Genomic DNA, 17,727 nt, shown 5'->3' with positions numbered 1-17,727 from the left:
CTGAAAGCGACGCAGGTTCGGAGTGGGAGTGTGGAGCAAAGATGGGTGAAACACCACGAGAAGGGGACGCCCTGCTGTATAAGAACTAATTCCCTGGAGCCACCAGCAGGAGGCGCCGCAGTGGTGAGTTCTGCTCTGTGACAAGCTCTTATTGACTGTAAATACAGGCAGCTTCCCATTCTTGCTGTGTATTATGCTCCACAAATGGCATTAATGAAGCTGACAAAATGCTGGTCCTATGAGATTTCTCCAGGATTATGGAAGGCTGAAGCACTAGGCCTCTGTTCTCTTGATGTGTGTGAGTGGAAATATGTTAAACTGTTTAAGTACATATTAGCCTGTAAAATTAAGAGTCCCTGGACACAGACCACATTATAATATAATACAGAATTAGTCACAGGTATTTAGCAGGCAATTTAGAAATTATTTCATTCACTTCCAGTTATTATGTCCAGTTATTCTGTCCAGCGAAGTTCTTTCCAGCAATGTGTTAGATTGGCTGTCTCTTCCTTCATGGAAAATATTTGTTAAAACTTTGCTTTTTCTGGAGGAGCTTTGTTTTGAAATGTCAGCAAGGAGCTCTGTGTGCTATTCTAGGTTTAAATGATATAACAACTCTGTGTCCTAACCCTGTTTACAAAATAAGTAAGCTACTCAAACTGCAGTAAGAAATATTTGTAATGCTCCTGACAAGAATGTACAGAATAACGTTTTAATAATTTCCTCATCAGGTATGTGGCAGTTTAGTTTGTAAATAATACTTCAGAACGTCATGTCTCAAATGTTTGGTTTACACCATTTTTATCCTGATTTTAGCCAGGTATGTAAACATGACAAACTTTAAAGTGAGGCACATCAATGAGAACCTTGCTGAACGGCTGATAATCTTAACTAGATTTTTATCATTTCATGTGTGTGGGATTATAATTCCAACATCACAGGGCAAACAAACATCGATCTAGTATCCTTGAATAAGATGTGTATGGTTCAGTAATATAGTAATTATAGTATAGTACAATGTGCCGCTTGTGCGTTTTGGAAGAGGGTATAGATGTAGCGGTCTCTAAGGTAATCCAGTTACAATTTCTCAGAGCAGTTGTCTGAAACCATCTGACACTGGGCCGTAAGAAGACCAGTGAAACAAATAATGAGACAAGCATAGCAAATGCCACATTAAATGGCTGACCTTTCTTAATTAAAAAAAATGCATAACCACCTATACAGAATAAGGGTAGGAAAGGATTAGCAAGAGTAGCAATGCTGTTGCCTTTACAATCAATATATTTATCTCTTTGAGGTGCCAGTCTTCTCTAAATAAACTTTCTTTTTCTAAGAACTTGAAGGAACAAATCTCAGGAGAATCAAATTTCTATGCCTTTCATCATCACATCTGTGCCCCAAAATTGTTTGCTTGTTACTGTCTAATTTCATTCGAAGTAAGCCATACTATGCACTTTCTTTCTAAAAAGGAAAGTGTTTGTATGATGTGACTCCTGAAAGCTTTTTGGCTCCATTATCTGTCTTTATACTTGCCACTACTGCAGCTGTGTACTGCAGCTGCGATATCTTCTGGTAAATCGGGTCACCACCATATATCCCAGAATCCAATATCTCAGAGCTTAGAAAACATTGGCCCTGCTTTTATGGAAAAATTCCTTGGAAGCTTAAGACTTCTATGGGAAATTACTTAGGAATCTTACCAATTGTATGAGAGAATTATGTCTAGTTCTAGCTTCCAGCCACTGTTAATTCACTGTCTTTATCTACCAGATTAAATTCAGAGCCCTCTAAATACAGAGAAAATACCAGATAGTAGGTCCTTACACATGATGGCATTGCCTCTTAACAACCTCTTCAAAAATGTCAATGCATTATTACCTTAAGGCTCTCATTTAAAGTCCACAAAACAAGCCTGGCAATCATTTTTTTCCTCTTTTTTTTTTCCCCTGCCAATTTCTCATCCTCCCTTTTAGTTTTGGGGTCCACACTGTAGACTTAGTATTCCACTAGTAGTCACAGCATTTCATATGCAGAAGCAATATTACTTCCTTCTTCCTACTTTATATTCTTTTGTCTATTGACAGTGTTTGTTCTTTTAGTCACTCTGGAAGTTCATGTTCACTTGGTGATTTTTTTTCTACATTTTCTCCTATTTCACACATCCCTAGTGATGTTACATTTATCAAAGTGTTTATCAAATGCTCTAAGAGCAATGTCCTAGTAATTTTTTGTTAGATTTCTTTGTGATTCAGAATATGACAACGTGCATCTTTCACTTAACCCATTATATGGGTTTAGAAAACTGAAATTCTTGTGAAGGATTGAACTATAAGGGATTTCAGATGGTTTTTTTTTTTTTCCTTTTTGTGCTCGACCTCTGATAAGGCAAGAAGCAATGGGCTTAAATTGAGGCAAGGGAGGTTTAGGTTGAACATCATGAAAAACTTCCTAATTGTCAGGGTGACTAAGGATTGAAATAAATTGCCTAGGAGATTGTGGAATCTCTATCGTTAGAGATATTTAAGAGCAGGTTAATTAGACATCTATTAGGGATGATCTAGACGGTGCTCAGTCTTGTCATGAGGGCAGGGGACTGGACTTGAAGGGACCTTGAGGGATCATCCAGGTAGTGTTCTATGATTCTTATGCCATATAAAAATGAGTCCACTTCTAGCAATGTCATATGACATTGAAAATCCCAGACATTTTTTTTCTTCTAGCACTGGACAGGGAACTTCGTTAATATAAAGAAAACAATATTACATCTAAAGCCTCTCTCCCTGCAGAGTTTCAGCCATTAACCTTCCCTGGCTCTCTGGTAAAGAAGTCCATATATCCTGATGCTATTACTGACCACAGTAAGCATGCATACATGCTGCTTTTGAAATCAAAAAGTACTTTTGAGGGGCATGTAAATGTTGGGCCAGAGTTTTTTTTAAATACAATGTTTTCCATGAGCATGTGCGCATAGAAAAAACAAACATTCAGTCTCGATTTTATATCATTTGATCGGTATCTTAAAAAGCTATCAAATATTTTGTCTCTAGGAATCGGCATTTAGGAATGAAAGAAACCAACTAAAGAATTGCAGTCTTTTTCACAGGTTCTTCTTGAAGAAAAGCTTAATCAAACTGTCATAAACAGTGATTTGGGGGGAGGGTTAATGTAATTTAACATTTCAAGGGAATGATTTTTTGTTTATACACAAACTACAACAAATCTTTCAATCAATGTCTTGTCTCTCCAAGTGCATTTTGAGAGTGCAGCTTTGTACGTGTCTTGGAAGAAATAAGAATGATTTGATTCTTGACTCTTCGCAACACTGTAATGGAGTTATGCAACAGGAGTACATTGGCAGCTATTGTCAGGCTGTCTGGAGTGGTTCATGACCACGACTGCCAACCTCAGGGCACCCGCTCCACACTGGTGGAATGTTCTAGAACTAGATTTCATCAGCCCAGTGACAAATATCGACTCCTAGTTCACTATATGAGTCTTTCCATGGGGGTCAGATGGACCGCTTAGGCTTTCCAGCCTATCTTGCCACCTAGACAAGCTGGATTTAGGGGTAGCTGGTTGTCAAACACCACAGATCACACGCCGGGCTGCTTCCAGTCCCAGGAGACCAGTCACTTACTCCAGGCCAATTGGTACCTCCAATCTCACGCAAAGGCAATGCTTGTAATTAATCCTATAGTAAACTAAGGATTCATTAGCAAGGGAAGAGTTCTTTACAGGTTAAGGCAGGCCAACAGCTGTATAAACGAATGGTTTATGTGGCCAATGGTTTCCAAAGGTGACAGAATTGTAGTTTGAACCTCCCTGGCCCAGCAATCTTGGGACCTGAGCGGTCCTAAACAAGGGAGTTTGCCAGACCAGGGGAGGTCAGACCTCTGGGGCTCCCCTCCTGGCCCATAAGCGCCAGCCAGCACCGTTGCCCCCAGCCTGTCTACCAGACTCCACCCTCCCAGGCATGCTGGTGGGGTTCTGAACCCGCTTGCCAGCCCTGTGGGCTGCCTACCCTCTGCAGAGCTCTGCTCCAGCTGCCTGCTGGGCTCCACTCTCAGCCGCTGGCCCTGTGGGCTGCTGGGCTGCTGGCAGGGCTCTGCTCCCCGCCACCGGCCAGGGCTCCCTACTCACAGCAAGGTCCCAGGCTGCTGTCCGGGCTCCCTGCAGTCCTGCCAGGCCAACTGAGCCCAGTCACTGGCTACCTCTCCAGCTGGGGCTCTCTAGTCCAGCAACATCCGTGGTCCTGCCCGACCGCCTCTCCAAATGGCACGGAGTCATGGTCAATGTACTTCAACTGGTGCAGTGCAAGTATAGACAACGGTACGGTCTACTAGACCCTGACCACTCCCAGCTGCACGCCTGGGGGCAGACCCAGTGGCGCTGTGCCTAAGGACACCAGCTGAACTGCCCAAGGTGCCAGCTTTGCTGGACAATCTTGTACAAACTAGACTTCCTGTCTATTTACTTGTTTTAGCTCCCTTTGCTTGATTATCCACTTCTGTCCACATCACTGGTCCCGTTCTGTCACAGGAGTAAAGGGCTCAGCACCTCAGTCCCGAAGCGATGATAGGCCCTTGTGAGACTTTGGGATGGAAATGAAGAGGTGGAAAAAGGAATCTGGGAAGAGCCTTATTCTTTCTAACCATTTACAAAGAGCATCAGTTGACATTATACTTACAACAATAGACCAATGAAAAGGAAATAATGGGGCAAATAGATGCTAAATATATTTGTTGGGGAAAAAAGAGGAAATGATACTAAAGCTTGCAATTTAGGGTGGAAAATGTATAATTTAAGGTAAGGTCTATTAAATCCCAGACTATTGCTACTATTCACTTGCTGAATTACCAACCTGTTGGTTTTTGCTCTCCCGTACAATAGGTACTTAGGTACCCTTGTGGGTGAGAACTGTTACTGGGTTCTGCAGAGACTTCACCAGGCTCATTAAAGGGCATGTGGAATAATAGTCGGGAGCAATAACTACTTTTCTTTGCTACCTTTCTAGCCGGCAGTTAGTGGGAGCCGAAGGGAACTCTGCAGCATAAGACTTGTAGCACTAGACTAAAATGACAAATAATATTTTTGATTTTCTTATGGATCCGTTCTCCCTGGCCAGCGTTTGCTAGAGGGAAAGTAGGGCAGTTGCCCCCCAATTTGGTTTGTACCCCCTGACTTTTTATAACTCTACATCCTCCATTATGTCTTTCCCCTTTGTACTTCCCTCCCCAACTTTCTAGAGTAGGGATGTTAAGGATTAGTCGACTAGCAAATGCTTATCGGATAGTTAGTCGACTACTTGATTCCTCCCCTCTCCCCCACTTGCTGCCTGTATTAGAGACAGCAAAGGGAGGGAAGAGGGGGTACTTTAAAGAAGCAGCACCGCACAGCTGATCCCGGGATCAGTTGTGTGGTGCTGCTGCTTTGAAATGCCGAGGCTCAACTGTGCGGCGCTGCCATGCATGGAGCCCAGAGTCAGCTGGGGACTCCCCAACTGGTCCTGGGCTCCAGCGTGGCATTTCCATGGAATCTGAGATCAGCTGGGGAGTCCCCTGCTGACCCCGGGCCTCATGCTGCGCTCCCACTTTGAAATGCACAAGAGCTCCTGCTGGTCCCGGGCTGCATGAAGAGTTCCACATTCCTCCTTTGCGGGGGGGGGGGGCTCTTCTACATTTCAAAGGAGGAATGTGGAAGTGACTATCGAGTATTCAATGGAAATTCCATTGACTACTTAACTAGCAAATTCACCGTTACTTAACATCCTTATTCTAGACCAGAGTATAATCATATATAATGTTTAATACACTGACACAGCTTTACCCATCCCCTGAGTGCTTCTGAAATAATGCCCCTGCGATTCTTCCCTCTTGAGTCATCTGCCTTAACGGTACAGGTTGGACCTCCCTGGTCGGGCACCCTCAGGACCTGACTAGTCCTAGATGAAGGATTTTGCCAGACCAGAGGAGCCCATTTCCAGAGCCCTGCCACTGGCCCTCCTGGCTGGCTCCCCACCTCCTGCTGACCCTGCCGGGCAGCCACACACTGGGTCTCCAAACCCCACCAGGCAGCCTTGCTGCCATGTGTTGGGCAGCCCCACTGTCTGCTCACTGCAGGCTGCCCACTGTCCTGCTGGCCCCCCGGGGATACTTGCCACTCTCCCTCCACTGGGACGCTCTGGTTCTGCAATATCCGGTTAAGAGATTTTTTCAACCTGTACTTGCATTGTAATGAATATCTAGAGGTGCATATATGAAATCAGGGATACCAGCTATGACAATCAAGGTCTAGATACTCCAGTGGGGAAAAACAGCAGGTCAGAACCCTCAAGGAATAAGCAAATGAATCCTCTGGTCATACACAATTATGTGTCAAATCAGGTGTTTCACGAAAGCTCGTACAGTGCTGAACACGATGGCCATTGGGAGATCTGTACATAGGACATGGTTACCAATGCACACGTGCAGAACATCATACCAGTAGGGAGGGTCTTCTCACAAATCAGTTGTTTATACACAATTAGCTGCAAGCACCCAGCATTTTACAATTTAGCAAAAGGCAGTGGCGAAACATTAAAGTACATGGAAAGGGAGTGAAAGTGGGAAACTGTTTTAGAAGCACTAAGGAGCTAAATTCCCTTTTTTTTCCCCCCAATACAAGTGCACATAGGGGTGCAAAGCCTGAGGCCAGCTCTGCACTAGAAAATAAGGTTGGCATGGCGACATCCCTCGGGCATGGCACATCCACACACCTAAGCAGCATAGTGAAGCTGGCAGGAGCCAAAAGACCAGCTGAAACGGCAGCAGTGGACCAGAAGGGAGCCCGTTGCTGCAGAGCAGGGAAATGGGCTGACAGTCTTCCTTCAGGAGAAGCTGATGGGGGAACTTGAGGAAAATGATGGGCCAGGCAGGCAGTTACCTTCTGCTGCTGAGAGCTGAGGTGGTGATGACCAGAAAGAAAACCATCTGGCCTCACCCCACCCACCCAGTCCAGGTTGGTTAAAGTAAAATGTACAGGACCTTTTAGGGGAGCTGTCTCTGAGAAGGCAGATCCAAGAGAGCCTTGTGATATGAACTCAAAGTAGAACTCTGGCATCCCAAAATCACGGGGAAGATAAAGACCAGCAATAATTATTGGTAGTGGGGTTTTTTTTAAACAAAGCACAACTTATGTCTTTGTTGGCCAGAAGGCTAATCATATTACTTTTAGCAGGTCTGTTATTCCAAGTGGTAGGTAGATAGAATCCTAAAAAGGACCAGTGTTAGATGGGGAGATTACTGACCAATTAGGCTTACAATGAATGGTGGCTCCCCCCCACTATTCATTCCAGGTTTTAAAAACCATTTGTATGAGCATAACTGTGTTGGTGAATGCTAACCATTGTGGGCAGAGCATTCAGAATGCTTGGTATACAATTTTGTATGACTCGCATGAATCACACTTCTGCAGTGAATTATAACTATTCTAGTAAAGATTATACTCCTACTGTGGGCTTCAGATAAAATGTTGGTTTCAGAGACACCCCTTCAAAGGTTTGGCCCCTTCCTGATGTCCAGGCAACTTGTGTTTGATTGTGGGAAATGGTTTTAGACCCCCGTTCTATGTTTCAGTTCAGCTTTACATTTTTCTGCTAGAGTACTGACACAAGGCAAATTGCTTCTGTGTATCCTGCCATCATTGCTAATGATGAGACAGAGGGCTGAAGAAATTAAAGTTGGTTCTAAAACACCCATGTATTTAAACAAAGAGAATAGTGAACAATGTTCATACATAGGCAGCTTAATACACATTAATTAGCAGTGAAAATTGCTGCAAAAATCAAAATATCGGCTCTTTCATTCGACAGTGGCATCAGTCTGTCTCTTTTTCTGCGGGATATTATGAGCCCTAGGCTAGCTAGTCAAACCACTAGGGAGACATTTAGTTTTGGTAGGTACCTTTTAAATCCATTGTTTCTTCGTACACATTAGAATTCACTGTTTCCTTCTCCATGCAGTATTATAGCAAGTAGAGCTTAATGGAGTCTGTTCTTAAAGAAAGTGGTATTAATGGGTAGTGCAAAGTGTTTGACTAAGGAAAGGGATTTTGAATTGAGATTATGGTTTTTGGTTTCCTGTTCTCCTGAGCCAGTTGAAATGACTAGTGGAACAGTTTAGCCCTATTAGCCTGTGTAGTTTCTGTGGCTATATTTTCATGAAACTTATCTTCCTGACCACAGTACAATAAATATGAAGTGTAATAATTCAAGCACTCCAAGTGTGATGCATTGGACCACAATGAGAATCACTCCCTTCCAATGTTGTAGTGAAAGTAATGATTAAATGTATACTTCTTTCTATTAATGATACTACAGGTTGAACCTCTGTAGTCTGGCACCCTCGGACCTGACTGGTATCGAAACAAAGAATTTGCCAGACCACAGGAGGTCAATATTGTCACCAGCAGTACCAACACTTCCACTGCTTACTGGGCTCATTTAGGGATAAGTTAGAGCTAAATAACAGCACAGAACACTGAGCGCCAGGCCTGGTGGCTGTAAACAAACTTGATAGGACCGCGGGAAACATGAGAAGTGGACATCCGTCTAACATCATGCCGGACCACGGATGTTGCCAGACCAGAGAATGCCAGACTAGAGAGGTTCCATCTGTAGCTCAGATTTTCTGGGCTGACCGAGCTGTATTCAGTCCCAGAACAGGCAAGGTCATGAGAGGCATTGAAGGTGGCTCCAGTTTGGACCATAACACAATTAAGAGCTGCCAGTGGCCCCTAGAGACTAGTTTGAAAGTCAATGATCACTCGAGTGGAGTGGTACTTCAACCCCAGAAGCTTATCTCCTGCCATGTCCTCACAAAGCCAGAGCATTGGGCATATGCCACCTGCAGATTGCTTTTGCAAGGGAAATGTCCTTCAATTATTTCCTTGCTTTTTAAGTGGGCTCTGTAAATACTTGATGATTGCAGTATCACTTAACCTTAGCTGTCTGAAACAAAGCTCCCTCTGCTAGAATATGACCGCTCCGTTTTTAACCTCTTTTTATTTATACCTAAGGGAATATTTAAATCTCATTACTAAGGATATGGACCCCAGCAGGTCCACTGGAAGCAGGGTGATCACCTGTAAAATGAGGAAAATAGTAAAAAAATTGTAATTGGCTCTACATCTTGTACTCATCTAGGTTCTTACCACTGCACTTTAATTTATTAAAACATTTTAAGAACTCTGCTTAAAAGATTGTTCAGTAGATGTGCAATAAACCATTGCCACGTAATAGAGATCATGCTGAAAGGAAGGAACTTAAAAAAATGCCATAATGGAAAGACACCGTATTTATAATAAATTAGGCTCTCCGTCCAGGAGATCATTCTCTTTTGGAGGAAGATAGGCCAATCGACTAATTATCTCTTGATCTTCTGTCATATTTGCCACAGGAGTCAATAAATGTTAGCAGTAAAATGCCACTGAGGCAATTTAGAGACATGAGGGTCATTATTTTTTTTCCACAGTGTACAGTGGAGTTTCCTCTGATGGTCTTAATTGGTCGTCCATTCAGAGTGACTTTTGAATTTCCTAATGACCAAAAAAAAAAAAAAAGCAGATGAGTTCTTGGCTCCAAGCTATAAACTTAAACTTGGTAGTTTCTGTGGCTATACCTACCTTACAGTTATGGTCCTGACCGCAGTAAAATAAATATGAAGTAAAACAGTTTGAGCACTGCATGTGTGATGGTCTGGACCTCACTGAGAACCACTCTTCAGATGTTTTCAGTGAGTAATAAATTATTCAGCAACTTACCTGAATAAACTGGAGGTTAGCCACGTACTTTAAAGAAGTTAGAGGTTTGTGCTTCATCCACTTCAGTATTTAAAGCATGAGAACATATTGATATAAAATAACAGCCTCTTCCGAGTGTAATTTTCATGTTGCACACTTGTATAATCTTTATACAGAAAACTAATTTTTCATTCCTTAGATACATGACATTTTTCATAAGGTCTCTTGTCAGGTAAATATCTATGTCTAAATGATTTTAGCCAAACAGGATTAGACCTTACCAATGCATCTCTTTGCATAATGGATTAGAACTCATACGGGTGTTAAAGGCGATGGAAGTTTGTTTATTGGATCATATACTTTGTGGCATTTACAAACATAGACACTGTGCCAGCATCCATGTAAAAGTCCAAGGTTAGTGGCACTCAAGTCCACTCAGCTTGGCTTAGGGAACTGAGGTCTTGAGTATCTACAATGGTTGACAATCTTAGATTACGAATTTTCAACTCTGAGGATCTAGCATCCACACTTAAGTACATAGACCTGAATCAAACTGCTATATCCCAGACTCCCTGGTGGCTGTCTAGTCCTTTGGCTTTCAAACAGTGTGGGAGAACTTGACTCGCCACCCTGCACATCACAGGAAGTTTGTACAGCTCCCCAACATACTGCTGAGCATCGCTTGGATCTCTACACTTCCAGCCACCAGAGAAAGCAACATGTAGGAGTTGCCTTTTTGAAGAACGTCTCTTGCGTGTGCTCTCTCTCTCCTATGTCAGGAAACAGAGCTTCCTGAGACACTAGTGGAAATCTTGGCAGAGTTTTCTGACTCACTAAAGACAGCTGACACTGGTTGTGGTGGTGGTGGAGGAGGACACAGACATGGCAGACTCTGTCTAGCTGATGTGGATCATGACACTGTATACAAGGATGTTAAATTGCAGTTACCAAGGGAATCGTGTAGTCGATACAAATTGTCGATTAGCCACCTCACACTGCAACTCTGCATTTTAAATATGGTAAGAGCTTCCAGGCTTGTAGTCGAGTCACTACTCTGTTGGATAAGCCTCTGCTTATCGGATAGTCGACGAGTCGTTTGCATCCCTATCTGTATAGCTGCGGATGCCTCCTAATGTAGCTACCTCCTAGTGTAGCTAGCACGGAACCTTGAATGCAACCTTAGCCTGGTGGGATCCGCATCATCATGCACACCTGGGAAGACCAACCATGGGTCCAGAGCTTTTGCGTGAAGCAGGCCACATTTCTGAAGCTTTGTAAGAAACTTGTCCCAACCCTGCAACATAAAGACTCCCCCAAGGGCACCTTGCTGCGCCAGAAGTGGGTTTGCTGTAGCCATCTGCACGCTGGTTACCCCACACTGTTCCCGGTCCATTGCCAACCGGTCTGTTCCCAGCCAGTTTGGGGTTGGAAAGTGGTGGTGCAGGTCTAAGGCAAGCAGCCTTGTGGTTCCCTCGGAGTGGCAGGCTTACAAGATATTGCTGAGGTAACTGCTGACTTTGAATGGGCTTTCCAAACAGTGCCTGGACCATTGATGCGACTCATGGCCACAGGTTGCCCTCTTCTAGAAACAAGACTACATATATGAAAAGGCACGACTCCACTGTGATGCAGGGCCTCAAGGACCTCTTCTACTGAGCCAGCTGTGTGGGGTTTTCTATAGAGTTGGCGTCGTTATATAGTTACTGAAGAGGTGCTAATCTTTCGGAGCAGTGTATTAAGCTATGTCTATGCCTACAGTGCCGATGGGAAAAAGCTCCCTCCTATTGACATAGAGACCCACCTCTGTAAGGGGCAGAAGCTATGTTGTCAGGGGAAGCTCTCCCACTAATGCAGAGCTGTGGACGCTAGCACCTGTGTCTGTAACTTGTCTCACTCGGGGGTGGGATATTCACACCCCAGAGTGACATATGTTTTGCCAACCATCGTGGCAGTTGTGTCGTTGTAGTTTTAGTTTAAAAACTTGTTTCCAACACTGAAACTAAGGGCTTGTCTCCACTTGAAACACTACAGCAGAGCCACTGGAGCACTGAAGTGTAGACGATACCTCCACAGATGGCAGGCGTTCTCCTGTCAGCGCAGGATCAGTCTAGTGACTGCCTTTTGGAGAGGTGAAAGAATTAGGTCAGCCTACCTATGACACTGAGGGGCTGGATTTTTCACACCCCTGAGCGACTGTAGCTCGATCCAACTCATTTTTTAGCATAGAAACTAAGCCAGAGAGAAATGAGTGTAGCTACCGAACAAATTAAAACAAATGCAAGTTATAAAATGCAGAGGGGGATTCTTTCTTTGAAGTTCCTCCCTTCAAGCAATTTTTATAAAGATAAAAGAGCAGGCTAATTTGTGCCGCAAATATATCCCATTCAGATTTAGCCAGGCACTTGATTATTTTGATTGATTTGCACTTATTATTTTTGTTAATAGATGGTGACAATGTGGCAGCTGTCGAGGGTAATGGATTTGTAAGTATACTCCAGTCCTGTTGCTAGTATTGGCTGAGCAAAGGCTATACATCAACATACGCATTATAAACTCTCACTGACAGTTTATGACTGGGTGATTACAGTTCAGTCAGGTCTGACTCAGACTCTTGCGGAGCCAGGCCTCATCCTTCTGAAAAGAAATGTTTGTGGGGTTGGGTTTTTTTTTTAAGCAAGCAGTAGATGGGGAAAGAAAAGCATTTATGAGGGACTCTAAGGACCTATTTATATGAGTGACAGAACAGAATCATGCAGTCATTACAGTCTGCGAGCTACAGACAGAGGTGTAGTCCATGGAGAAAAATGGCTACCAAGGAGCAGTTAGTTAGAGAGAGATTCGTATAGCCTCATAGATATATAACTCGGTACACTTTTTTTAAAAAATTGTTACAAAAATGTGACTGGCTACAAGTCCTTAAGAGTTAGGAAATGTCAGGCCTGGACAGGAGAGGGGTTTTTCTGGTCCTCTCCTGAACTTGGACAGGCAATTCCAACAGTTCCTTTTCTCCCCCTTTCCAGGACTGGTGTTGCAACACTGGAGAAGGTGAAGTAGAGAGTAAGAGCCACCCTGAATTCTCTCCTTTGTAATATCGGCTGCTCCTTTTCTCCCTCCTCCCATGTCCTTTACCCAAAGCCTCTTTTGCTGAAGGAAAGAGAAGAACAAGCGAGCTCTTCCTGCTGCCTGTCACAGCTGACTGGCTGTTCTTCCCCAGGAGGTGGGAATGTGGGGGGCAGGGCAGGGCAGCATATCAAGGGGATTTCCTTTCAGCTTTCCAACAATCAGGGCACGTTTAGACTTGCTTTCACTTTCGAAAGAGACTATGCAAATTTGGCACTAATTTGCATATCTTCTTCCGATCACATTTTCGGAAGAGGATCTTTCGAAAATTAAAGTAGTCTGGACATGGGGTGGGGGAATCCCTTTTTCAAAAAAAACCCTCCGCTCTTCCTAAAAAAGGAGGTTTACGTGTTTTTTTCGAAAGCGTTTTTTCCGAAAGACACGTCCAGACTATTTTCATTTGAGAGAGATCCTCTTCCGAAAATGCGATCGGAAGAAGATATGTAAATTTGCGCTGAATTTGCATATCCTCTTTCAAAAGTGAAAGCAAGTCTACACGTGCCCTGAAGGCTTGAGTTCTGTCTTTGTTTGGCTCAAGCAGCGGCTGACATCCTATTCCCAGTAAATTTGAGCACTGGCAACATGAGAAACACAAGCTCCAGAACCCCACTGTGCTGAGTAGAAGTAAAAGACATCCTCCCCTGCCCCAAAGAGCTTACAATCTAAACATACGAGATGCCCCTGCCCCCGAATGAGGGGAAGCGGTGTAACACAGAAGCAGAGTGAATTAAATGGTGCTTTGCCAGCGTTTTGTGGTTATTCCAGGACTTTTTATCTTGTCTGGGGTTTTGTATTTGGCTGGTCTGTTTTTTTAAAAAAAAAACTTTATTTTGGAAATGGGGAGGAAATATTTCAGAGGCACATGGAAGAAAGTTGGTGTGAAGAAACTTTGTGGGAAAGGCTCAGAGCCAATGGTCAAATAGAGAAGAAGTTCAAAAGGTAGAAAACTACCTGATGTCATCTGTATCTGACAGCCTCTATGAAGGCTTCTGTTTGCTCCTATCAGCACGGAGGCTGGCTCCAGTCTTGAAGAGTCTCCTTTTCCCTCAACCCAAATGGCTACAAGTGTGGGGAAGGTCCCTTGTGTGGGACTCTAGTATACTCAGAGAGGGGAGGACCTCTTCCCTGCATGCTTCTTGACCTAGGTGGAGGGTGAAGTTGGAAGAGTGGCCTCAACAAGGCACTCCATCTTTTCTGCTTTCTTCCCTACCCACATTCTGCACACTCTGCTCCCACTGAGTAACTCTTTACTCCTAAGCTCCTTGCCTTCTGTTGGGACTTATGTGAAGCAAGGTGCTATTAATGTAAGGGTCTCTCAGACTGGCCGGCTGGGATTCGTATGAGTCCACAAATGTAAACTGACCACACGCTCGTTGGCTTCGGCTTTCACTTTTTAGTACTACCTGATTTAATGGTCAAAGAAGAAAATCCTCCCTCATTCAATGATAATGGCCAGGCAGCTCTCTGATTCCTTACAATGCATTCTGCAGTGTCTGATAACGAGGATGACACTCATTCCAATTTACACTTTCAAAGGGCATTTGATTTAATAGGAACTTTAGAATTGGCATTCTAAAGCTTTCATCAGAGGCTAGGTCTAGACTGCAACATTTTTGTGGAAAAAGCTACACAAAATGCACTCCACATTTTGCCTAGCTTTTTCCGTGGGTTTTTTTTTTTATTCGGAAGAGGCTTTTCTGCCATTTGGCCCCATCTAGACGATAATGAATTCATATTATTTAACGGATTTGCTTTTACTTCTCTTGCAGATTTTGTGTCTTATAGTCTGTGAATATTCTAACAAATTAACTGAGTATCAGGAAGAGCCATTTTCTATCTAAATCTTGTGTTGGGATTTGCAGAAACAAAAATTGGCTTCATTGTTTTCTATCTATATAGGGCTACTCAACACGCGGCCCGTGGGCCACATGCGGCCTGTGGCCCATTTGTTCACGGCCCTGTGGTGCAGCTTGGGTTTATGTGGGGCTCAACATGCAGCCTACGGGTGAGAACCAAAACAAAAAAGTAGTCGATATAATGGTCTTCTGTTGACATGTGTTTTAGTAATTAAATTCCTGGACTGTCATTGCTCATTAAAAGTGCTGTCATATGGGTGGAAATCAGGTAAATATTGCATTTTATTAATTTCAGCAGAACTGACTTAAATGGGGCCTGCGTGTTGTGTAGTCTTGCCTTAATCTTTGTATTCATGCCCGTCACTGTGAAAGAAGATATATGCAACCACTGTTAAGTTGCAGCCCTTGACATGTGCTGTTAGTATCATTGTGGCCCCCGGGGCTTCCAAAGTTGAGTAGCCCTGCTCTAGAGATACCTGATTGCAACAGGGCTAGAAAGCTGAACCTCTAAAGGACAAGCTTTCATCGCTTGAGTCAACGGTATTATTTACTAGTAAGTAGCAGGGCCTTGTTTTCTGTGGGCTAGCTCCTAGCAGAGACATGATGATGACACGCATTCAGTCAGTGTATTACATATATTATTTATTAGACAAACATCTGAAGGCTACAGAAGTTCACATCACATCTGAGTGTTATTTTGTAATCCAGTCATGTGCAGTAGGCAACAGACATGAGATATTAGATCAAATCAGAGACACAGGCAGATGGAGATGAAATCCACTGATCTATTTATTTGCTCTGAAAGTGGTCTCCTTTCTTCAGCATCTGAGTCAGTCGCTCCCGGACAATACGCTCATACCCACTTAAGAACCAGTGGATTGATTTATGACAGGGATTTAAATAATTAATTGGGTAGTCTGGATGTAAATTAATTTTTGATTTTTTTTTTTTTTTTTTTTGCATTTTCATTTGTTGCTATAAGCTTTAAAGTATGTTAGTAGACTAAACAGAGCCTTTACACTAGGTTTGGTGCATCATTTTGCTACCTAGGAGGGTAAACTATTCTGTTCTTAAGTAAGAAATGAAAAGATTTACCTGGCACTGCTCAGGTCCTTAACTCAAATAAGTTTTGTTTTTCTTAATTTAAATTATTGTGCTGGGGTGGGGATGAGGAATTCAGTACGGAGGCTGCCCCAGGAAAGGGTGCATGTCCACCAGCTGAAGGACACACACACTCTCTCTCTCTCTCTCTCACTCACACACTCACACACTCACTCTCGGAGATACATAGTAGACAGCTGTTCCTTTCTCCACCTCTGTCTCCTGCTGGCCCAATGGGGTTACAGCTGTCCTGGTCTCTGGCCCCTTGCTGCCCCCTGTGGTCATTCTACAGTATAACTGTCCCTCTTGCCAGACCCCTCCCTTTCCATTTTATGAGAAACAATCAAATTCCAAGCACATCCCATTGTCCTGGCACAACCAAACCCTGTCCTTGCTTTAAGTTGTAGGAGGAAGCTGCCTATCACACTTGGGAGTCCTAGCTCTTATCATTTGGGAAGAGTTCTTGAACAAATGGACTCAGACGAATGGACAGACAGACATATGCACATTTCTAAAATACATAGTAAGATTATATAGCTAAATATTTTCACACTCATATTGACAGTATGTTTTAGGATATTTTGAAACCGTGAATAATCTATTTCTTATTTACTAGAGAAGCTTTTTGCTTATGATTTGTGTCAAGCTGCATTAGGATGATAACTGGGACTTAATTAAGCATATAAACTGCACATAAAGTTTATTTTTATTAAATAAAACAACCTTAAATGTTTTTGATGAACTTCTTTTGTCAAAGGAATGGATGGATTAACTGTAGCCAGTGAATTAAATGGAATATTACAGCTCAGCCTAAAATTTTTTATAAACAAGTATAAGTAATAAAAGCAACTGGATCTTGAGTTCCTGCTCAGCCAAGTGTCCTCAAAATGAAGCATCAGTCTCTTTAATTTCTTAGACTGTCCTTCAAACTTCTAAAATCAGTAGATCTCATTCCTTACCTCTTTAAAGTTAATTGTGAGTTAAAAATACAAGTTTTCCTGCTCTCTCTCATCCAGCCTATCAGTTTACTTAAGAACGGCCGTACTGGGTCAGACCAAAGGTCCATCTAGCCCAGTAGCCTGTCTGCCGACAGTGGCCAGCACCAGGTGCCCCAGAGAGGGTGGACCGAAGACAATGATCAAGCGATTTGTCTCCTGCCATCCCTCTCCAGCCTCTGACAAACAGAGGCCAAGGACACCATTTTATCCCCTGGCTAATAGCCTTTTATGGACCTAACCTCCATGAATTTATCCAGCTTCTCTTTAAACTCTATTATAGTCCTAGCCTTCACAGCCTCCTCTGGCAAGGAGTTCCACAGATTGACAACACGCTGTGTGAAGAAGAACTTCCTTTTATTAGTTTTAAACCTGCTACCCATTAATTTCATTTGGTGTCCTCTAGTTCTTCTATTATGGGAACTAATAAATAACTTTTCTTTATCAGCCCCTCTCCACACCACTCATGATTTTATAGACCTCTATCATATCCCCCCTCAATCTCCTCTTTTCTAAACTGAAAAGTCCCAGTCTCTTTAGCCTCTCCTCATATGGGACCCGTTCCAAACCCCTAATCATTTTAGTTGCCCTTTTCTGAACCCTTTCCAAGGCCAAAATATCTTTTTTGAGGTGAGGAGACCACATCTGTACACAGTATTCAAGAAGTGGGCGTACCATAGTTTTATACAGGGGCAGTAAGATATTCTGGGTCTTATTTTCTATCCCTTTCTTAATAATTCCTAGCATCCTATTTGCCTTTTGACCGCTGCTGCACACTGTGTGGAAGTTTTCAGAGAACTGTCCATGATAACTCCAAGATCTCTTTCCTGATTTGTCGTAGCCAAATTAGCCCCCATCATACTGTACGTATAGTTGGG

This window comes from Pelodiscus sinensis, chromosome 4 (genome assembly GCF_052426305.1).
Source record: "Pelodiscus sinensis isolate ZL-2025 chromosome 4, ASM5242630v1, whole genome shotgun sequence".
NCBI lineage: Eukaryota > Metazoa > Chordata > Testudines > Trionychidae > Pelodiscus > Pelodiscus sinensis.
Note: the sequence above shows the minus strand (reverse complement) of the source record.